The 23,519-nt window shown below is 43.7% G+C and overlaps 1 protein-coding gene across 3 annotated transcripts in view; it reads right to left on the reverse strand.

Annotated features, from left to right (window-relative positions):
- FBXO42 (F-box protein 42) overlaps positions 1 to 23,519 on the reverse strand; it is a 127,479-nt gene that overhangs the window by 81,544 nt on the left and 22,416 nt on the right. Inside the window, exon 1 of one of the 3 annotated variants that reach the window (XM_032759044.2) lies at positions 3,896 to 3,960. The exons of the other annotated variants lie outside the window; for them this stretch is intronic. The gene's annotated coding sequence lies outside the window, so the exon portion shown is untranslated. Of the gene's footprint in view, positions 1 to 3,895; positions 3,961 to 23,519 lie in introns of those variants that run through there. 3 annotated transcript variants of the gene reach the window in all.

Below are 23,519 nucleotides of genomic sequence, written 5' to 3' on the forward strand. Positions count from 1 at the left end.
GCCTCCTTACAGATGGACAGTAAGTCCTTTTGAAGGGAGAATTTTATTATTTTTAAATACATTTATTTCCCTTGCTCCACACACTCTACCCAGACTATTTACTATGCCACCCCACTTTACAAATTTCCAGCATTCCCTCTAGCACTGATGAAAGGAAGAATAAGAAGGGTCTTCTCTTCCCAGTTCTTCCCAAAATTGGGAAAAGCTGGATTTGGGGGGGGTGGGGAAGGAAACGAAGAGTAATCTCGAAATATACTTTGGGGCTTTGAGAAAGATCTGAAACGTTCCAAAAAGTGACAGAGAGGGGAGAGCAGAGAACAGAAACCTCCTACCTCATCTCTACCACTGCAGTAATTCATGCACTAATTATGTGTAACATCTTTTAAAACTGGAAGAATCACATTAAGGAAAATGAAAACATGAACTCATAAAACTGCTTCCAAGATAATTTATCTACCAAACTGGCTGAAAGCTTATGATACTGCAAATGTGTCCTAGCAAAGTGGCTATTAGAATCTTAGTGATAATCAGCAAATTGGTGGCTACTTGGAAGGACTGGAGTGGCTTAAGTCCACCTGGGGGTGTGGGGGAAAGGCAGTGACAGTGAGAAAGGAGCAATTCCCTTCATTCCCCAAAAGGAGAGAAGAGTATTATAATGGGTTTCCTGAAAACTGTATTAGAAAAAGGATCCTAGGCCAGGTGTGGTGGCTCACGCCTGTAATCCCAGCACTTTGGGAAGCTGCGGCAGGCGGATCACGAGCTCAGGAGTTCGAGACCAGCCTGGCCAGTATGGTGAAACCCCGTCACTACTAAAAATACAAAAATTAGCCGGGCATGGTGCCGTGCACCTGTAGTCCCAGCTACTCGGGAAGCTAAGGCAGGAGAATCACTTGAACCCGGGAGGCAGAGGTTGCAGTGAGCCGAGATTGCGCCACTGCCCTCCAGCCTGGGCAACAGAGTGAGACTCCATATTAAAAAAAAAAAAAAGAAAAGAAAAAGAAAAAGGATCCTAGATAGTTAGGCCTCTTTCCATGCTCACGTGGGTAAGGTGTTTTTCAACATGACTGACTCGCTAGAGGGAGGCCTTTCAAACAACAGAGACCTTCATTTCCAGCCCAAATTCCTATCCTAAAACGTGTCACCGAGCATGGTGGTTCATGTCTGTAATCCCAGCACTCTGGGAGGCCAAGGCGGGCAGATCACCTGAGGTCAGGAGTTCAAGACTAGCCTGGCTAACATGGTGAAACCCCGTCTCTACTAAAAATACAAAAAACTAGCTGGGCGTGGTGGCACACGCCTGTAATCCCAGCTACTCGGGAGGCTGAGGCAGGAGAATCGCTTGAACTGGAGAGGTGGAGGTTGCAGTAAGCCGAGATCATGCCACCGCACTCTAGCCTGGGCAACAAGAGCAAACTCCATCTCAAAAAAACAAACAAAAAAAATCAAACCATGCCTTTTTTTACTGGAAAAAATATCACTTCCCATAGTCCCTCTTACTTGTTCTCTTGTATATTATATCATTTCCTACTGGCTAACTTTCCTGATTTATTAACTTTCATATATATTTTTTGTTTTATTATTATGATTTTTTTGAGATAGGGTCTCACTCTGTCACCCAGGCTGGAGTGAAGTGGTGCAATCTCAGCTCACTGCAACCTCTGCCTCCCAGGTTCAAGTGATTCTCCCACCTCAGCCTCCCAAGTAGCTGGCGCGCCACCATGCCCAGCTAATTTTTTTTTTTTTGAGATGGGAGTCTCGCTCTGTTCCCCAGGCTGGAGTGCAGTGGCATGATCAAATTTTTGTATTTTTGGTAGAAACAGGGTTTCACCATGTTAGCCAGGCTGGTCTCAAACTCCTGACCTCAAGTAATCCACCGTGCCCAGCCTAACTTTCTTATATTTTTAACCTCCACTCAGCTCTAAAATTCACCAAGGAAAAGAGCCCAAAGAAATGGATTCCTTGAGTTTGGCTGCATGGTTGACATTTAAATTAAATAGTTGCTCCCTTGCACAACATTTTGACAGACTATAAGCCTAAGTTCTGTTGCAGAACAAAATAAATCAATGGAGGCTGCAAAAGTTTATTTACATTACTATTTTTCCCAATCAGAATAAATTTGATTCAATAAAACAACTCCCTCTCTTTCCAAATTGTCTTAAAATATAATAACAAGCCAACATAAAGAGACTCATACTGCTTTAATAGCCAATGTTAAGCAATTTCCACCATTCAACTGTTACACCCTCCACAAAAACATCAAACTGCATACCTCTCAGGGCATGTTTGCTAACTTGGCGCTAGGTACAGATGCCAAGGAGAACACACATGGGTGAGCTCAGATGCAATTCCTCTGTAATTACATGCCCAACACGAATTTGCATAGCCCTTCTTTTTCACTTCCATAATTAGGTAATAAAATCATCACTCATATTCCCCCAAGGATACAGAGGCATTTTGAAACTCTGAGTTTTTCTTGTTTTCATGCCAAAAGAAGCCCTACAAACTTTCACATGTAAGCATACTAACTCAATGAATGTAGTTTTCATGAAACTGTTTAAAAGAAGTCCTTCTCACCCTTCACATTTGTGTTAGACCTTCTCAGCTTCCCCAGTGTGACTGAATGAATGTACTGGAATCTGAACTCCCTGGGGGCAGGACCATTGGCCTAGGCATCTTTGTCGTCTTAGCACTAGGCATTCAAATGAGTGTAAGGTTTATTGACATGTCTACTCAGAACACCTTTGTGCTGAGCTTGCAAGGGTTTTTTGTTTGTTTGTTTGTTTGTTTTAAGATAGGGTTCTGCTCTGTCACCCAGGCTGGACTGCAGTGGCACAATTATAGTTCACTGCAGCCTTGAACTCCTAGGCTCAAGTGATCCTCCTGTCCCAATGTTCCAAAGTGCTGGGAATACAGGTATAAGTCACTGTGCCCAGTCATTATTTTATAATAGAAATTACATCATTAGGCCAGGCGTGGTGACTCATGCCTGTAATCCCAGCAATTTGGGAGTCCGAGGTGGGTGGATCACCTGAGGACAGGAGCTCAAGACCAGCCTAGCTAACATGGCGAAACCCTGTCTCTACTAAAAATACAAAAAATTAGTCAGGCGTGGTGGCAGGCGCCTGTAATCCCAGCTACTTGGGACATGTAAAAAAAATTACATCATTAGTATATCCAGAAAATGGTAGATCCTACTTTTATATGTTACTAGATGTTGTCAAAATATTTTATTGGTCAGAATTAATACAAATCTCTGGTTTATGGAATTTTGTACCTTTTAAGGTGTATATACTGGCCTGAGAGTCTGCTGCCAGAGAGGAAACTATTTATTTGGCCCAGTAGTATCTTTTTCTTCTGAAAAACTACTATACTAGGCCAGGCGCGATGGCTCACGCCTGTAATCCCAGCACTTTGAGAGGCTGAGGTGGGTGGATCACGAGGTCAGGAGTTCAAGGCCAGCCTGACCAACATGGGGAAACCCCGTCTCTACTAAAAATAAACAAATTAGCTGGGCATGGGGGAGCATGCCTGTAATCCCAGCTACTCAGGAGGCTGAGGCAGGAGAATTGCTTGTACTTGGGAGGCGGAGGTTGCAGTGAGCTGAGATCGCACCACTGTACTCCAGCCTGGGCAACAGAGCGAGACTCTGTCTCAAAAAATAAAAAAATTTAAAAACTTTTTTTTAAATTAAAAAAAAAACTATGCTACATCCAACTAAATACAAATCAGTTTCTAAAGTCCAAATGCCTTACCCTTCTGAGGTATAAATTAAGGTTAAGATTTTGAGACTGGAAGATGTGGCCACTGTTTCTAGCTTTAATGCTGTGAAACCTAGCATAAGTCACACAGAGTAAGAAACAAAAACCTCCCTAAGTAATGAAAGTTCCCCACTTACTTCAGGAAGATTTTGTAAAGATAGTAGATATCAAGAAACTACTCTGAATTCATTGGAGAAAATCCGTAACCTAGAAAGAATCAACGCAAAAGAATTTCAATATGGGAATGAAACTGCTATGCATTTAAAAGCCATTGCCAGATTTGAGGGCAATATTTGATTAGTTTTTTGCCTTTGGTTTCTATTCAACTAGACATCTGACAATCCTCTTGTGGTAAACACATCTTTATTAAAGTCGGACTACACTTCATTTACCTAAAAGGAAGCTGAACATTTAAAATGCAATCAAACATATTTGTCACAAATTCAAAAGGTTAAAAAATGTAATTGGCCAAGCATGGTGGCTCATGCCTGTAATCCCAGCACTTTGGGAGGCCCAGGCGGGGGAATCACAAGGTCAGGAGTTCGAGACCAGCCTGGCCAACATGGTGAAACCCCATCTCTACTAAAAATAGAATAAGGGACAGGGCCAGGCGCAGTGGCTCACGCCTGTAATCCCAGCACTTTGGGAGGCTGAGATGTGCGGATCACTTGAGGTCAGGAGTTCGAGACCAGCCTGGCCAATATGGTGAGACCCCTACTACAAACAAAAATTAGCCAGGCGTGGTGGTGTGCACCTGTAATCCCAGCTACTCAGGAGGCTGAGGCAGGAGAATCCCTTGAACCCAGGAGGCGGAGATTGCAGTGAGCCAAGATCGTATCACTGCACTCTGAGGTGGGTGAGTGACAAAGCAAGTCTCCGTCTCAAAAAAAAAAAAAAAAAAAAAAGAATAAGGGACAAGAAGGAGAAGTAGAGAAAAATAAAAAGAAGAAGAAGGGACTGGACTGAATGGAGGCACCCAGAGTCATCCCACAGCATGAGGGCTTCTGAGGCTTTAGGGACAAAGCAGCAACCCTGAACAGATGTCATTATGAACTCATAAAGTGAACCACCTCAGCAGCACTAATGTAGGCTAAGTACTAAATGCTACTCTTGAAAATATAAAATACTGTTGAATGAGAGATTTACAGAAGATCATAAAATGATTCAATCTAAGACAATAAGTCTTCTTATGAATATACCACCATTATCATTGTATCAACTCAAATGAAAAAGTTATAGAAAGTAGAAAAAGGATAAAATAAAAAATTCTACCTTACTCCGTGCATTCAACAAATACCAATGAAACATTTGCTATATCTAAAAATACTGTGCTTATTGCAAGCTTGACTGCTATCAAATATTAAAAACACAAAAAGAAAAAATATATTATGCTTAGATCCCACACAAGGTACAAAAAGAAGGTATGTCACTATTTGCTCTCAAACAGATTGACCCACTAAGGGCCAAGGACACATAAATTAATAATACCAACACAGAACATTATATAATAAATGACCTATGAGACAAAACAAGAAGCCTTAACAGTTCGAGAAAGAAAGAGATGGCTTCTAACTAGTATAAGGAAGGTTCACAGACAAGCATTTCAGCTGAGCTTTAAAGACTAGGTAGAAGCCAGGTGTGGTGACTCATGTCTGTAATCCAAGCAGTTTGGGAATCCAAAGCAGGCAGAAAACTTGAGTCCAGGAGTTTGAGACCAGCCTGGGCAACATGACAAAACCCTTCTCTACAAAAAATACAAAAATTAGTTGGCCATGGTGGCGCACACCTGTAGTCCCAGCTACAGGGGGTCTGAGGTGCAAGGATCGCTTGAGCCCAGGAGGTTGATGCTGCAGTGAGCCAAGATCACGCAACTACACTCCAGCCTGGGTGACACAGCAAGACTCTGTTTCAAAAAATCAAAAAACAACAATAAAAATAAAGAAGAGGTAGAATTTCAGAGAATAAAATTGGGGAAGGTAAAGGGATTAAACATTGTCAAATTATTGTCACTTAAACTGATATCCTTTGCCACTTACACAATTACCTTTAGAGCTGGGTGCAGTGGCTCACACCAGTAAACCCAACACTTTGAGAGGCCAAGACAGGCAGATTGCTTGAGCCCAGGAGTTCGTGACCAGCGAAAGCAACAAAGTGAAACCCTGTCTCTATAAAAAATACAAAAGTTAGCCAGGCATGGTAGTGCAAACCTGTTGTCCCAGCTACTTGGGAGGCTGAAGTGGGAGGATCTCTTGAGCCCAAGAGGTGGAGGCTGCAGTGAGCCAAGATCATGCCACTGCACTCCAGCTTGGGCAACAGAGCAAGACTCTGTCCCAAAACAACAACAACAAAACAGAATTACCTTTAAGACAAAAGAAAAAAAAAAACTAAACAACACATTTTTTACTCAACTGTTTTTAAGTACACAGTTTAATATTTTAAATTCTACATTAACGAAGCGTATAATCTAGAGACTCCTTATTATTGACAGTCTATGTTTTGACAAAAAAAAGCCTAGAAATAGAATAATTTGGCATAACCATTGTTGCTATTAGCAAACTGTGAGCTATTATGACAAGCAAATTCAGGAAGCTATTTTATAAAGCATACCAAATTTCCTAACAGATACCAGCTGCAGTTTTTAAAAATGGTGAACTCATCAGTGTGTTACCCAATTAAGATTCCTTTTATAATACAGAAAAATTAAAAAATGGAAAAATAAAGTATTCCCACAAACTACCCATCGATATACTTTCTTTTTTTTGTTGTTTTGTTTTTGAGACAGACTCTGGCTTTGTCACCTAGGCTGGAGTGCAGTGAACTCACTCAAGCGATTCTCCTACCTCAGCCTCCAGAGTAGCTGGGATTATAGGCATGCGTCACCATGCCCAACTAATTTTTGTATTTTTAGTAGAGACAGGGTTTCACCATGCTGGCCAGGCTGGTCTCAAACTCCTGACCTCAGGTGATCCGCCCACCTCGGCCTCCTAGAGTGCTGGGATTACAGGCGTGAGCCACCACACCTGGCCAAAAATTTCATATGGAGAACCATACGTTTTAAATTCAGCAAAATGCTTTATTTGGTAGAAAGGTAAAATGGAACTTTAATGCCCAAATTTATATATATATGTATTTTTTCTTCTTTTTTTTTTTTTTGAGACGGAGTTTCGCTCTTGTTGCCCAGGCTGGAGTGCAATGGCATGATCTCGGCTCACTGCAGCCTCCACCTCCTGAATTCAAGCGATTCTCCTACCTCAGCCTCCCGAGTAGCTGGGATTATAGACGTGCACCACCATGCCCGGCTAATTTTGTATTTTTTAGTAGAGATGGGGTTTCTCCATGTTGGTCAGGCTGGTCTCGAACTCCTGACCTCAGGTGATCCATCCGCCTAGGCCTCCCAAAGTGCTGGGATTACAGGCATGAGCCACCACGCCTAGCCTCTTTATTAATACAGCTACTTGAGTTTCAAAATTTCTTCTTGAGGCCAGGTGCAGTAGCTCATGCCTGTAATCTCAGCACTTTGGGAGGCCAAGGCAAGTGGATCACTTGAGTTCAGGAGTTCAAGACCAGCCTGGGCAACATGGTGAAACTCCATCTCTACAAAAAATACAAAAATTAGTGGGGTGTGGTGGTGCATACTTGTAGTCTCAGCTACTCAGGAGGCCAAAGTGGGAGGATCACTTGAGCCCAGAAGGTAGAGGTTGCAGTGAGCCAAGATCACACCACTGTATTGCAACCTGGGCAACAGAACCAAACCCTGTCTCAAAAAAGAAAAAAAATATTCTTGAGTTAATTCTGATAGGTGATGATTTTTCTAGGATTTATAAGTCATCTAAAACACGTAAGCTAGAATCAACTACACCTTTAATTACGCACATAATTTAAACAAACAACTAATAAAACATGGAGCTACACAAATGTCATCTAAGTAATGGCTAAAGGCCCTTAAACAAGATAGGTCTGCTCTGAAAAAAAACGTTAAGTTTACTATGAACCATTTAATCTTCCTAATCCCAAAAGGTGTCAACCAGGAAGCCTGCTCACTTACACAGCACCATCTCTCTCTATGACCCACTTCTAAATGTCTTTTCTTTTTTTTTTTTTTTTTTTTGAGATGGAGTCTTGCTCTGTCACCCAGGCTGGAGTGCAGTGGCGCAATCTCAGCTCACTGCAAGCTCCGCCTCCCGGGTTCACGCCATTCTCCTGCCTCAGCCTCTCCGAGTAGCTGGGACTACAGGCGCCCGCCACCATGCCCGGCTAATTTTTTTTGTATTTTTAGTAGAGACGGGGATTCACCGTGGTCTCGATCTCCTGACCTTGTGATCCGCCTGCCTCGGCCTCCCAAAGTGCTGGGATTACAAGCGTGAGCCACCACGCCCGGCCTACTTCTAAACATCATTTTAACTTTTTTTCCCCATTAGACTGTACACTACTTGAGAGCAGAGACTAAGCCATATTTATCTTTGTACATCTGGCACATTAGTAGACACCTTATCAATATCGGTACTTTTCTGATGAATGAAGATGATAAAGTCCCTTACTGACAAGGGATGCTAATGACTCACTTATGGTTGCAAAGTATACTCTTGAGGTGTTCAGTGTTGAAAGACTTCACTGAACCATACTTTCACATGGCCTTGCTTATGACCAAAAGCACAAAGCCATCTGTAAGACAGTTCATCTTAGTTGGGAGTAGAGCATAAAATGTATTTTTCTTCAATGATGAATTCACTGAAATAAAAATAAATCTTAAGCAAAGGCATAATTACACCTTTATGTAAATGTGCAATACTGTCAGGAGCCCAGCTGAAAAACCAAAAAGCAAAACAAAACAAAAATGCTAACTTTTAATTGTGATAAGTCCCAGAAGAAAAACATTAAAAGGAGTTCAAAATTAGAAAGATAGATTCAGAGTTAAAGATAGAGCCTATTTTGCCCAAACCATTCAATTCTTTAAAGCATTTTAAAATCCAAGTAACACAGAAAAGTGACCATCCTAAGAGTAGAGCTCGATGACTTACTGCCAAGTAAACACAATCTCATTTATTTTAAGATGGGAAAGTTTTTGTTTTGTGTTTTAAGACGGAGTCTCGCTCTGTCACCCAGGCTGGAGTGCAACGGCGCAATCTCGGCTCACTGCAACCTCTGCCTCCAGGTTCAAGCAATTCTCTCACCTCTGCCTCCCCAGTAGCTGGGACTACAGGCACACACCACCACACCCAGCTAATTTTCGTATTTTAGTAGAGACTGGGTTTCACCATGTTGGCCAGGCTGTTCTCAAACTCCTGACCTCAAGTGATCCACTCACCTCGGTCTCCCAAAGTGCTGAGATTACGTGCGTGACCCACTTTGCCCAGCCGGGACAGTTTTAAACAATCAAAATGATAGACATATCCAAGTCACGTAGCTTATACTGACAACTGCCACTATGAGAAATTCCAAGGTTTTCTATAAAACTGGTAAGACTCAAAGCTAACAACCCACATTTGTCAAAATCCACAGCATCAAAGAGTGAAATTTAATACATGTAAATTTTTTTAAAAAACACTTATTTAGGAGGCTGGGAAATCCCAGATTATGATAAAATAACCTAAACTATATTACAAATATATGAGACCACCTTGGGTGGAGGAAAAGGTGTAACCTAACTTTGGAAATAAGGGGCATCTATAAGACTAAAGGCAAAAGAAACTGCATATAAGCACTAGTCTCTACTTGACAAAGTTGTTTCTCACAAAAGTAGAGGCTAACAGTACTAATCTAGCTATACATGTATATTGGCATTGAACGATAAAGTAAATAGTTGGCAGATGGCTAGACCCAATTTTCTTATTGGAGTGGGAATTTACAAATAGTCAAGGAAGGAGGATAGAATGATCCTGTGATAATGGATTAGAGTGGGAGACAGGATGAACTCATGTTTAAATAGATACAGATGGTTACATACAGAAATATTTACAATTGGTGTATAATATACACACACACATATATACATGTGTTAGTATACACTCATCTACCACCTTGTTCTGTTAACTGCAAGGGCCTACAAGTAATAAGCATACCTAGCACCCAGATGTTCTTTCGAATACCATTCTCCAATAAAAGAAACCAGGGCTCTTTGGTGAAATGGCAGAATCTAGGAGAAAGACAGGAAATGTATAAGATGAGCCTGGAGAATCCAGTACTGCCACAAAGTAAGGAAGTGCCCTAAAAACAAAACAAAAGAAAATTGATGGGATTGGCCGGGCACGGTGGCTCATGCCTGTAATCCCAGCACTTTGGGAGGCTGAGGCAGGTAGATCATGAGGTCAGGGGTTCGAGACAAGCCTGACCAACATGGTGAAACCCTGTCTCTACTAAAAATACAAAAATTAGCTGGACGTGGTGGCGGATGTCTGTAATCCCAGCTACTCAGGAGGCTGAGGCAGGAGAATTGCTTGAATCCAGGAGGCGGAGGTTGCAGTGAGCTGAGATCGTGCCACTGCACTCCAGCCTGGGCAACAGAGTGAGACTCTCTCTCAAAAAAAAAAAAAAGAATAGAAAAGAAAATTGATGGGATTGTGTAAAAGGGGCAAAGGAGACAGATGAAAGAGCTCCTGATGGTCAAAACTGAAACAACTGGGCCATAAAATAAATTGGTTTTGGATTAAAACCCAAAGTACAGGCCAGGTGCTGTGGTTCATGCCTGAAATCCTAGCACTTTGGGAGACTGAGGTGGGTGGAGTGCCTGAACTCAGGAGTTCGAGACCAGCCTGGGCAACAGGGTGAAACCCCGTTTCTACTAAAATATAAAAAATTAGCCAGGCATGGCGGTGTGCGCCTGTAGTCCCAGCTACTCGGGAGGCTGAGGCAGGAGAATCACTTGAACTCAGGAGGCGGAGGTTGCAGTGAGCCAAGATACTGCCATTGCACTCCAGCCTGAGCAACAAAAGCAAGACTCTGTCTCAAAAATAAAATAAAATAAAAATACAAAAATTAGCCAGGCATGGTGGCACGTGCCTGTAGTCCCCAGCTACTCGGGAGGCTGAGGCAGGAGAATCACTTGAACCGGAAGGCGGAGCTTGCAGTGAGCCAAGATCGTGCCACTGCACTCTAGCCTGGGCAACAAAGCGAGACTCTGTCTAAAAATAATAATAATAATAATAATAATAATAATAATAATAATAATAATTTAATTAAAAGTAAAAACCGGCCGGGTGCGGTGGCTCATGCCTGTAATCCCAGCACTCTGGGAGGCCGAGGCGGGTGGATCGCCTGCGCGCACGGGTTTGAGACCAGCCTGGCCAACATGGTGAAACCCTGTCTCTACTAAAAATATAAAAATTAGCCCAGCCTGGTGGTAGGCACCTATAATCCCAGCTACTCAGGAGGCTGAGGCAGGATTTTCACTTGAACCGGGGAGGCGGACGTTTCAGTGAGCCGAGATTGCACTACTGGGCAACGGAGCAAGACTCAGTCTCAAAATAAATAAATAAATGCAGCCAGGCGCGGTGGCTCATGCCTGTAATCCCAGCACTTTGGGAGGCTGAGGCGCGCAGATCACCTGAGGTCGGGAGTTCGAGAACAGCCTGACCAACATGGAGAAACCCTGTCTCTACTAAAAATACAAAATTAGCCAGGCATGGTGGTACATGCCTGTAATCCCAGCTACTTGGGAAGCTGAGGCAGGAGAATCGCTTGAACCTGCGAGGTGGAGGTTGTGTTGAGCCGAGATCGTGCCATTGCACTCCAGTCTGGGCAACAAGAGCAAAACTCCATCTCCAAAAAAAAAACACAGAAAAAGTATATGATATCAGTTGCTGGTTATATCTCATTAGCTTTAATATTTAGTCACTTCTGATACAGCATATTTTTTGTTCATTCTGGGATAACAGATTTAGGACACGGAAAAACAAGTGAAATAAAAATGTAATCCCCTCTTTGTCACCTTCGATAAATTTCATCACATACACCAAGAGCTTTGCTTGCACTTAAAAATGATAGTAAATTTATAGGTTAAAATTTTAAAATTGCTCCAACACAGAAGGGAGGCACATTGTTATTACTACCATTGCTATAGTTGAATGAAGAAAGATTAAATATATCTATTATTCTCCAAAAAAAATGCTTATGGAATTGATTAAAAGATTTAATAAATGACATTGCTATATTGTGATTTAGTAAGCAAATAAAGTTATCCTCCTGGACCTTGGAAAATAAATCTTACTTGGTTTAACTACTCCTATCAACAATGTTTCAACTAATGAATTTCTTTTCTTTTTTTTTTTTTTTTTTTTTGAGATGGAGTTGTTCTGTCACCCAGGCTGGACTGCAGTGGCACAACCTCAGCTCACTACAACCCCCGTCTCCAGAGTTCAAGTGATTCTCCTGCCTCAAGCTGCTGAATAGCTGGGATTACAGACATGTGCCACTATGCCCAGCTAATTTTTATATTTTTAGTAGAGATACAGTTTCACCTGTTGGTCAGGCTGGTCTTGAACTCCCGACCTCAAGTCATTTGCCTGCCTCAGCCTCCCAAAGTGCTGGGATTACAAGTGTGAGCCACTGCGCCTGGCCTCGACTAATGAGTATTTTTGATAAAATGAATAAAATTATCAGGCAATAGTGACCAAAGCATGTCATGAATTTAACAACAAGAAGAGTAGTGGCTTTTTCCAACAGATTTCAATTCAGTCATCTGAAGTACTTGTTTGTGAAATACCTTAAACTCCTTTCTCATTTCTAGTCTCTGCTCTTGCTGACCATCCCCTCTTGCAGAAATACTGTACTCCTACTTGCCAGTAGGACAAATTCCTACTCTGCCACGTAAGAGTTACCTCTTCTTGAGGTTCTATCCCCTCCAGCCAATTAAGTATTCCTCCGACCTTCTATTCATTTTATACAGTATCTTCATTATCTCACAGTTATATAAATATTTGTTGAGTGAGGTGGCCTACAAGATGTAAGCCAACATTAGATAAATACTACAGACAGTTTCTACTTTTCACCACTTCATAAGTTACAATTTTGCTTATTAACCACTTGCCTAATTAAAACCCACATTAAAAGCCAGGAGTGGTGGCTCATGCCTATAATCACAGCAACTCAGGAGACTGACACCAGAGGATCGCTTGAGGCCAGGAGTTCGAGACCAGCCTGGGCAAATAGTGAGACCCCCCCCATCTCCAAGAAGAAAAAAAAATGCTAGGTATGGTGGTGTGCACCTGTAGTCCCAGCTATGTGGGAGGCTGAGGTGGGAAGATCACTTGATGATTGCACCACTGCACTCCAGCCTGTGACAGTGCAAGACCATCTCTTAAAAAAAAATTAATTAAAATATGAAAAAATAAAATCCACATTTCACTTCTCATTGCTATGGTTTCCAATAAAGTCAAGACAAGGCAAGAGCACTAAAGCAATCAAGATGCAAAAATGCACAGCAACAAGTTTGCTGTAAGGAAAATATGCCTTAAGATGTGGTGTCCAGAAATGTGAAAATTGCCAATACCAACTGTCTTTTTATGTGTGTTGAATTATACCGTATTTCAGATGGGTAGTGTTATGGCTGAAAACTGTTAATACTAGTTCAATTTTAACAGTCAGCATTTAAAGGGATGGAATCCAGAAAACTAATTTCCATCTCTGACCTTCTATAAATTTGTTATGATCACAGGAAAATTGATTTTGCATACTGTATCAACTGTACGGTAAAAATAATAATCCATCAGAACTTCAAAAGGCTATATTCTGTACCATTTCTACAAAAATAAGTGATGACTGTGCAGAATACAAATATATTCAAAGATAGCTTATAATATGAAATTCAGCTACCAGACAGAAACATGGGGAAGACAAAAGTGTTCACTTCATTTAAGACTGATTCTAGGCTGGGCCCGGTGGCTCACGCCTGTAATCCCAGCACTTTGGGAGGCCAAGGTGGGCGGATCACGAGGTCAGGAGATCGAGACCATCCTGGCTAACACGGTGAAACCCCGTCTGTACTAAAAATACAAAAAATTAGCCGGGTGTGATGGCGGGCGCCTGAGGAGGCTGAGGCAGGAGAATGGCGTGAACCTGGGGGAGGCAGAGCTTGCAGTGAGCGGAGATCAAGCCTGGGCGACAGAGTGAGACTCCACCTCAAAAAAAAAAAAAACAAAACAGACTGATTCTACAGATAAGACTAATGACCTGAGAACACCTCCCTGGCACTTGGAGCAAATGGCCAATGATATAGTCTATTTTAAACAGTCCACTTTTCAATAATGTTTAAAATAACCCACAACTAACAACATAATTTCACGGCTTCATGTTTACTATTCTGTATCAGTTTACAAACTAAAATTAAACTGACATACACTTAACAGAATTCCCAACAACACAATAATATTATCATACAAAAGATAATACCCAGGTTGTTATGAGTTATCTAGTTCTCCGTTACTTTCTTAATGCTGTAAACTACAAATCAGAACCTCAAATAGGAGAAATGCTAAATAGAGAGTACATGAAGATGACTCATACAGGCAAACAGGTATGCAAAAACATTCAAAGTTCTCTTATTCTTAAACACTGAAATTCCTTAAAGCAAATACAAATTAAATGGAGTTCTAAAAGGGTAAACAGTGATCCTTAGTATCAGGAAGAAAAAACTACTTTAACAATGGCCACGTGCAGTGGTTCACACCTGTAATCCCAGCACTGTGGGAAGCCACAGTGGGCGAACAGCTTGAGCTCAAGAGTTCAACACCAACCCTGGCAACACAGCAAAACCTCGTCTGTACAAAAAAAAAAAAAACCAAACAAAAAAAATCAGCCTGGGGGGCAGAGGAAGACTCCCTCACAAAAAAAAAAAAAAAAAAAAAAAAAATTACCAACATGGTGGCTTGTGTCTGTAATCCCAGTGACTCAGGAGTCTGAGATGGGAGGACTGTTTGAGGCCAGCAGTCCAGCTGGGGCAACATGGTGATCCTCCTGCCTCAACCTCCCAAGAAGCTGGGACTCCAGGTGCACACCACCAAGACCAGCTAATTTTTTTATTTCGTAGAGCCAGGATTTTGCCACATCGCCCAGGCTGGTCTCAAACTCCTGGGCTCAAGTGATCCTCCTGTCTTGGCATCCAAAAGTGCTGGAATTACAGGTGTGAGACACCATGCCCCCGGCTCCTATCACTTCCTAACTAATCTGCCACAATAGAGAGAATTAGCTGGTTTCCCACTTCCTTTTTTCTTCCTTCTTCAATCTATTCTTTATTTTGCTGTAGTATTAAACTTCATGATGCAAATCTGGATCAAAAACTTTTGACTGGGCCAGGCACAGTGGCTCATAGCTGTAATCCTACCACTTCAGGAGGCCGGGGCCTCTAATCCTACCACTTTGGGAGGCCGAGGCGGGTGGATCACCAGAGGTCAGGAGTTCGAGACCAGCCTGGCCAGCATGGTGAAACCCCATCTCTACTAAAAATACAAAACATTAGTTGGGCGTGGTGGTGGGCACCTGTATTCCCAGCTACTAAGGAGGCTGAGGCAGGAGAATCGCTTAAACCTGGGAGGCAGAGGTTGCAATGAGCTGAGATAGCGCCATTGCATTCCAGCCTGGGTGACAATGCGAGACTCCGTCACGCCAAAAAAACCTTTTGACTGTTTGAATGCCTATTCTTTAAAATTCAGGGTTTTTAAATTTTGTTTTGTTTTTGAGATGGAGTTTCACTCTTGTTGCCCAGGCTGGAGTACAATGGCACGATCTCGGCTCACTGCAACCTCACTGAACACCTCCTGGGTTCAAGCGATTCTCCTGCCTCAGCCTCCCAAGTAGCTGGGATTACAGGCGCCCGCCACCATGCCCAGCTAATTTTTCTGTTTTTAGTAGAGATGGGGTTTCACCATCTTAGCCAGGCTGATCTTGAACTCCTGACCTCAAGCCTCCTAAAGTGTTGGGATTACAGGCATGAGCCACCGTGTCTGGCCTAATCTTACTTTTTGTGCACCTCTCCTCACTCTGGTCTATTCCTCTCTCCTTCAGCCAAATGATCGTAATATTCTCTCTTCCCATCTCTATGATCCTTTGTTCTTGTTTTTTTTTTTTTTTTTTGAGATGTAGTCTACCTCTGTCCACCCAGGCTGGGGAGCAGTGGCGTGATCTTGGCTCATTGCAACCTCCACCTCCTGGGTTAAAGCAGTTCTTTTGCCTCAGCCTCCTGAGTAGCTGGGATTACAGGCACACACCACCACGCCTGGCTAAGTTTTGTATTTTTAGTAGAGAGGGGTTTCACCATGTTGGCCAGGCTGGTCTCGAACTCCTGACCTCAAGCAATCCACCTGCCTCGGCCTCCCAAAGTGCTGGGATTACAGGCATGAGCCACTGTCCCTAGCTGTGCCAAGGTTTAATTTGGACATATTCATAGAAGAAGGATGTCTGGGCTGGGTGCAGTGGCTCACGCCTGTAATCCCAACACTTTGGGAGGCCAAGGCGGGTGAATCACCTAAGGTCAGGAGTTCAAGACCAGCCTGGCAAACATGGTGAAACCCTGTCTCTACTAAAAAATACAAAAAATAGCTGGGTATGGTGGCAAACGCCTTTAATTCTAGCTACTTGGGAGGCTGAGGCAGAAGAATCACTTGAACACGGGAGGCAGAGGTTGTGGTGAGCAGAGATCATGCCATTGCACTCTAGCCTGGGCAATAAGAGCGAAACCCTGTCTCAAAAATAATAATACAAACATTTCTGCAATTGGACTGTCTTTCCAAATACAAGTGCACATATTTTATCTAAAATAGTTTCAGCTAAGAGTGCACAGCAAAAACAACTGTCCAAAGATAAAAGAACAGCCAAATCATTAGGTACTCAGAGGAAATCTCATTCAGTATCTCCTGAGGTTCCAATGCTTCTCAAATTTTAAGGTGAATCTAGTTTATAGATTGAGATTCAGTAAGCCTTGGGTGGAACTTGACACTCTGCATTCTCACCTTGATAATGCCAAGCACTGCCAGTTTGGGGACCTTGAGTATCAAGGTCTTCAGTAACCATTAAAATGTAGCTGGTATCAACACTAGATGAGAAAATGGAATCAACAGGTATTGAGAACATGTGCCAGGTGCCTTATCTCATTTAATCTTTACCTCAATTCTGTGAGGAACATATTATCAATTCTGTTGTATAAGATGAGGATAATTGAGGCTCAGATAAATTAACTTGCCCATGATTACACAGAACCAGATTTGAACCCAATCACAGGACTCTATTTATTCTTTTTAAGAGATACTATAAACCGTCATTGAAATTAACTTCAAACCATCCTCAAAAGAATAATAGGCCAGGCCGGGCACAGTGGCTTACGCCTGTAATCCTAGCACTTTGGGAGGCCAAGGTGGGCAGATCACCTGAGGTCAGGAGTTCAAGACCAGCCTGCCCAACATGGTGAAACCCTCATCTCTACAAAAAATACAAAAATTAACTGAGCATGGTGTCAGGCACCTGTAATTTCAGCTACTCGGGAGGCTGAGGCAGAAGAATCGCTTGAACCCAGGAGGCAGAGGTTGCAGTGAGCGGAGATCGCACCACTGTACTCCAGCCTGGGAGAAAGAGCGAGACTCCATCTCAAAAAAAAAAAAGAATAATAGGCCAAACACAGTGGCTCATGCCTACACTTTGGGAGGCCAAGGAGGGAGGATCCGCCGGGCACTTTGGGAGGCCGAGGCAGGCGGATCACGAGGTCAGGAGATCAAGACCATCCTGGCTAACACAGTGAAACCCCGTCTCCACTAAAAATACAAAAAATTAGCCAGGCGTGGTGGCGGGTGCCTGTAGTCCAAGCTACTCGGGAGGCTGAGGCAGGAGAATGGTGTGAACCCGGGAGGCAGAGCTTGCAGTGAGCCGAGATCACACTCCACTGCACTCCAGCCTGGGCAACAGAGTGAGACTCCATCTCAAAAAAAAAAAAAGGAGGGAGGATCACTTGAGCACTGAGGTTGAGGCTGCAGTGAGCCTCTGCACTGTAACCTGAGGAACAGAGCATGGCCCTAACGCCAAAAAAAAAAAAAAAAAAAAGAATATAGACTTTCACTTTCCTCTATTAGCTACTTCTTCAAAATGTCCTACCTTTTATTGTTATCCCCCTGCTTTGATGCTGGTCATTGTCATCCACACTTGAACCAATATAGTAGACACCTATCTAACTGTTCTGACTCTAGCCTTTTGCCTCATCAATCTAGAGATTATTCTGCAGTCTTCAGGAATTCACTAAATGTGAGCAGACCAGAAGCATGGTAAAAATAGCGTTTCAAGAGGAATTCAAAGTACTTTACAATCCCACAATGCTCCTATCAAATCTCTCAGGTGGCATATAAACCTAGCTTCCCCACTGATAAACAAAAATATTCTGCAAAGAACATAATACATTTTAACAAGATGCTGTGATGGAATGGAACATTTTATTTCCGTTTGTCTTTTTTTTTTTTTGAGACGGTGTTTCGCTCTTTTCCCCAGGCTGCAGTGCAGTGGCACAATCACGGCTCACTGCAACCTCCACCTCCCAAGTTCAAGCAGTTCTTCTGCCTCAGCCTCCTGAGTAGCTGGGATTACAGGTGCGCATCATCATCCCCAGCTAATTTTTGTATTTAGTAGAGATGGAGGCCGGGCGCGGTGGCTCACGCTTGTAATCCCAGCACTTTGGGAAGCCGAGGCAGGCGGATCACGGGGTCAGGAGATCGAGACCACGGTGAAACCCCGTCTCTACTAAAAATACAAAAAAAATTAGCTGGGCGTGGTGGCGGGCACCTGTAGTCCCAGCTACTCGGAGAGGCTGAGGCAGGAGAATGGCGTGAACCCGGGAGGCAGAGCTTGCAGTGAGCCGAGACTGCGCCACTGCACTCCAGCCTGGGCGACAGAGCGAGACTCCGTCTCAAAAAAAAAAAAGATCAGCAGTAAACCATTATTTACTAATGACTATCAAAAACAGACCAGTTGAACAAACTCTGGTACATCCTCACTGTGTAGCTGTGGAAATGAATAAGGACTACGTCTGTTCCAATATGGAATAATCTCCAAAATATATTAAGCGAAAAGACCAAGAGGCTGAGCAGCGTATATAGTAGGAAAACCTTTTGTGTAAAGGAAAAAAAGAATATATGCAGATATTTGCTTATTATTGCAAAATTCAACATTTAAAGGATAACCAAAACCAAATAAATATTAGAATGGTTCAAGCACCAACCATGAGACAACCCTTGGCAATCCTCCTCAAAGTCCCAGCTATAAAAGTGGTAGTAGGCTGGACGCGGTGGCTCACGCCTGTAATCCCAACACTTTGGGAGGCCTAGGCAGGCAGATCACGAGGTCGGGAGTTCGAGACCAGCCTGACCAATATGGTAAAACACTGTCTCTACTAAAAATACAAAAATTATTTGGGAGTGGTGGTGCACGCCTGTGATCCCAGCTACTCAGGAGGCTGAGGCAGGAGAATCGCTTGAACCCAGGAGGTGGGGAGGCGGAGGTTGCAGTGAGCTGAGATTGCACCCCTGCACTCCAGCCTGGGCAACCAAGCGAGACTGCATCTTTTAAAAAAAAAAAAGAAAGTGGCAGTAAGTTTGAGTGGTGGTCCCTACTATCTGATATTCTTAAAAGTTCTGGGCCGGGTGCGGTGGCTGATGCCTGTAATCCCAGCACTTTGGGAGGCCGAGGCAGGCAGATCACCTGAGGTCAGGAGTTCGAGACCAGCTTGACCAACATGGAGAAAACCCCGTCTCTACTAAAAATACAAAATTATCCAGGCATGGTGGCGTGTGCCTGTAATCCCAGCTACTCGGAAGGCTGAGGCAGGAGAATCGCTTGAACCTGGGAGGCGGAGGTCGCGATGAGCCAAGATCGCGTCATTGCACTCCAGCCTGGGCAACAAGAGAGAAATTCCGTCTCAAAAAAAAAAAGTTCTGGGCCAGGTACAGTGGCTCACGTCTGTAATCCCAGCACTTTGGGAGTCTGAAGTGGGTGGATCACCTGAGCTCAGGAGTTCGGGACCACCATGGACAACATGGCAAAACCCTAACTCTACAGGCCAGGTGCAGTGGCTCACGCCTGTAATCCCAGCACTTTGGGAGGCCAAGACGGGCGGATCACCTGAAGCTGGGAGTTCGAGACCAGCTTGACCAACATGGAGAAACCCCGCCTCTACTAAAAATACAAAATTAGCCGGGCGTGGTGGCACATGCCTGTAATCCCAGCTACTCAGGAGGCTGAGGCAGGAGAATTGCTTGAACCTGGGAGGCGGAAGTTGCGGTGAGCCGAGATCATGCCGTCGCACTCCAGCCTGGGCAACAAGAGCGAAACTCTGTCTCAAAAAAAAAAAAAAAACCCTAACTCTACAGAAACAATGGACATGGTGGCACCTGCTTGTAGTCCCAGCTACTAAGGAGGCTGGGGTAGGAGGGTCACCTGAGTCTGGGGAGGTCAATGCTGGAGCGAGCCGTGATCGCCCACTACACTCCAGTCTGGGAGGCAGATTGAGATCCTGTCTAAAAAAAAAAAAAGAGTTACAGTAATATCATCTCCTCCCTTTTGTTCCCCTGACCCTTAATAGTTTCACCTTACAGTAATTAATTTCTAAGTTACCTACTGCTGTGGTTTAGATAAGGTTTGTCACCAAAACTCATGTGGAAATTTGATCCCCAATGTGGTGGTGTTAGGAGGTGGGGGGCCTACTGGGTGGTGTTTAGGTAATGGGGGCAGATCTCTCATGAGTGACTTGGTGCTGTTCTCTTGGTAGTGAGTGAGTTCTGGCTCTCCGAAACTAGATTAGTTCCTGGGAGAGTAGGTTGTTATAAATCAGGTCATCCCCAAGGTTTCCCCTATTCACGTGTCAACTTCCCTTGACCTTTCCTGCCACACTGTGATACAGCTGGAAAGCCCTGCCAGAAGCGAGGGCCATGGCCTTGAACTTCCTAGCCTGTAGAACCATGAGCTAAATAAACCTCTTTTCTTTATATAATAAATTACTTAGTCTCAGGTATTCTTTACAGAAACACAAAATGGACTAAGACACCTACTCTACCACCTTTTGCCCTTCTGGTGTTATAACACATAAGCAACCAATTCCCTATATTAAATTTCCTATTTGAAATATTTAGTATGTTTTCCAGTTTTTGGCTGGATCCTGATGGATAAAAAATTCTAAGGATTTAGAAGAACTGCAGCCTAGGTGCAGTGGCTCACGCCTGCAATGCCAACACTTCAGGTCAAGGCAGGTGGAGGATCGCTTGAAGACACGAATTCCAGACCAGCGTGGGCAACATGGCAAAACCCCATCTCTACAAAAAACACAAAAAAATTAGCCTGGCATGGTGGCATGCGACTGTAGTCCCAGCTACTCAGGAGGCTGAGATGGGACGGTAACTCAAGCCTGGGAGGGAGAGGCTGTAGTAAGCAGAGATCGCATCACCAGACCCTGTGTCTAAAAAAGTAAAAATTAAAAAAATTCCCAGCACTTTGGGAGGCCGAGGCAGGTACATCACGAGGTCAGGAGTTCAAGACCAGCCTCGCCAAGATGGTGAAACCCCATCTCTACTAAAAATACAAAAAATTAGCCAGGCATGGTGGTGGGTGCCTATAATCCCAGCTACTTGGGGGGCTGAGGGAGGAGAATCGCTTGAACCCAGGAGGTGGAGGTTGCAGAGAGCCCAGATCGTGCCATTGCACTTCAGCCTGGGTGACAGAGACTATGTCTTAAAAAAAAAAAAAATTGGCCAGGTGTAGTGGTGCCCATCTGTAGTTCTAGCTACTCGGGAGGCTGAGGCAGGAGGATTGCTTGAGCCAGGAGATTGGGGCTGCATTGAGCCATAATCACACCACTACACTTTAGCATGGCAAAAACAAAACAAAACAAAACAAAAAAAGAAAACTGCAAAGGATCTTTTTTTTTTTTTTTTTTTTGAGACAGAGTTCCACTCATGTTGCCAAGGCTGGAGTGCAATGGCGCAATCTTGGCTCACCGCGACCTCCACCTCCCAGGTTCAAGTGATTCTCCTGCCTCAGCCTCCCGAGTAGCTGGAATTACAGGCATATGCCACCACACCCAGCTAATTTTGTATTTTTAGTAGAGACGGGGTTTCTCAATTGTTGGTCAGGCTGGTCTCGAACTCCTGACCTCAGGTGATCCACCCATCTCAGCCTCCCAAACCCAAAGTGCTGGGATTACTTAAGTTAGCTTCAGGTATTGTATTAGTAGTAATATGGAATATACATAATTTTTTTTTTTTTTTTTTGAGACAGAGACTCTACCGCCCAGGCTGGAGTACAGTGGCTCGATCTCAGCTCACTGCAACCTCGGCCTCCCGGGTACAAGCGATTCTCCCACCTCAGCTTCCCAAGTAGCTGAGATTACAGGCACATACCACCACACCCAGCTAACTTTTTTTTTTTTTTTGTATTTTTTAGTAGAGACGGGGTTTCCCCATGTTGGCCAGGCTGGTCTCAAACTCCCAACCTCAGGTGATCTGCCCGCCTCAGCCTCCCAAAGTACTGGGATTATAGGCATGAGCCACAGCACCCATCCAGTTGTTATATTTTTAAACCTTCTTATACATACATAGGATAAAGCAAATAAATGTTAATATTATTAAAACCAAATATTTCAGTATGAGACAAATATAAAATCAAAAGAAAAAATCCCATAAATGTGTTAAATTTAGTTGTAAATATCAATATAAAGCTCTGATTTCTAATAAAAATATTTTCTGGGCTGGGCGTGGTGGCTCACACCTGTAATCCCAACACTTTGGGAGGCCAAGGTGGTTGGATCACCTGAGGTCAGGAGTTTGAGACCAGCCTGGTCAACCTGGTGAAACCCCATCTCTATTAAAAATACAAAAATTAGCTGGGCGTGGTGGGGGGCGCCTGTAATCCCAGCTACTCCAGAGGCTGAGGCAGGAGAATCACTTGAACCTGGGAGGAGGAGGTTATAGTGACCCGAGATCATGCCATTGCACTCCAGCCTGAGAGACAGAGTGAGACCATCTCAAAAAAAAGGATAACAAAAAAATATATATATATTTTCTGAGCCAGGCACGGCAGCTCATGCCTGTAATCCCAGCACTTTGGGAGACCAAGGCAGGTGGATCACGAGGCCAGGAGTTCGAGACCAGCCTGGCCAACATGGTGATACCCTGTCTCTACTAAATATACAAAAAATTAGCTGGGCGTGGTGGAGGACACCTGTAACCCCAGCTATTTGGGAGGCTGAGGCAGGAGAATCACTTGAACCCAGGAAGTGGAGGTTGCAGTGAGCCGAGATCCTGCCACTGCATTCCAGCCTGGGTGATGGAGTGAGACTCTGTCTTAAAAATACAATAAAATAAAATAATAAATTTTCTAGTTGTGACTACTGAAAGGACCTAGAAACAATGAAGACCCTGTAGCAATGAGCATCCCTAGCACACAGATCCTGGTTTCTACTGGCATTCCCTGTAAGAGACACTGGGTCGCCGGGCGCGGTGGCTCACGCCTGTAATCCCAGCACTTTGGGAGGCCGAGGCAGGTGGATCACGAGGTCAGGAGATCGAGACCATCCTGGCTAACAAGGGGAAACCCTGTCTCTACTAAAAATACAAAAATTAGCCAGGCGTGGTGGCGGGCACCTGTAGTCCCAGCTACTCGGGAGGCTGAGGCAGGAGAATGGCACGAACCCAGGAGGCAGAGCTTGCAGTGAGCTGAGATCAAGCCACTGCTCCAGCCTGGGTGACACAGCGAGACTCCATCTCAAAAAAAAAAAAAAAAAAAAAAGACACCAGGTCTTCTTAGAAA

The sequence above is a fragment of the Hylobates moloch genome, unplaced genomic scaffold (genome assembly GCF_009828535.3).
Source record: "Hylobates moloch isolate HMO894 unplaced genomic scaffold, HMol_V3 SCAFFOLD_9, whole genome shotgun sequence".
Classification (NCBI taxonomy): domain Eukaryota; kingdom Metazoa; phylum Chordata; class Mammalia; order Primates; family Hylobatidae; genus Hylobates; species Hylobates moloch.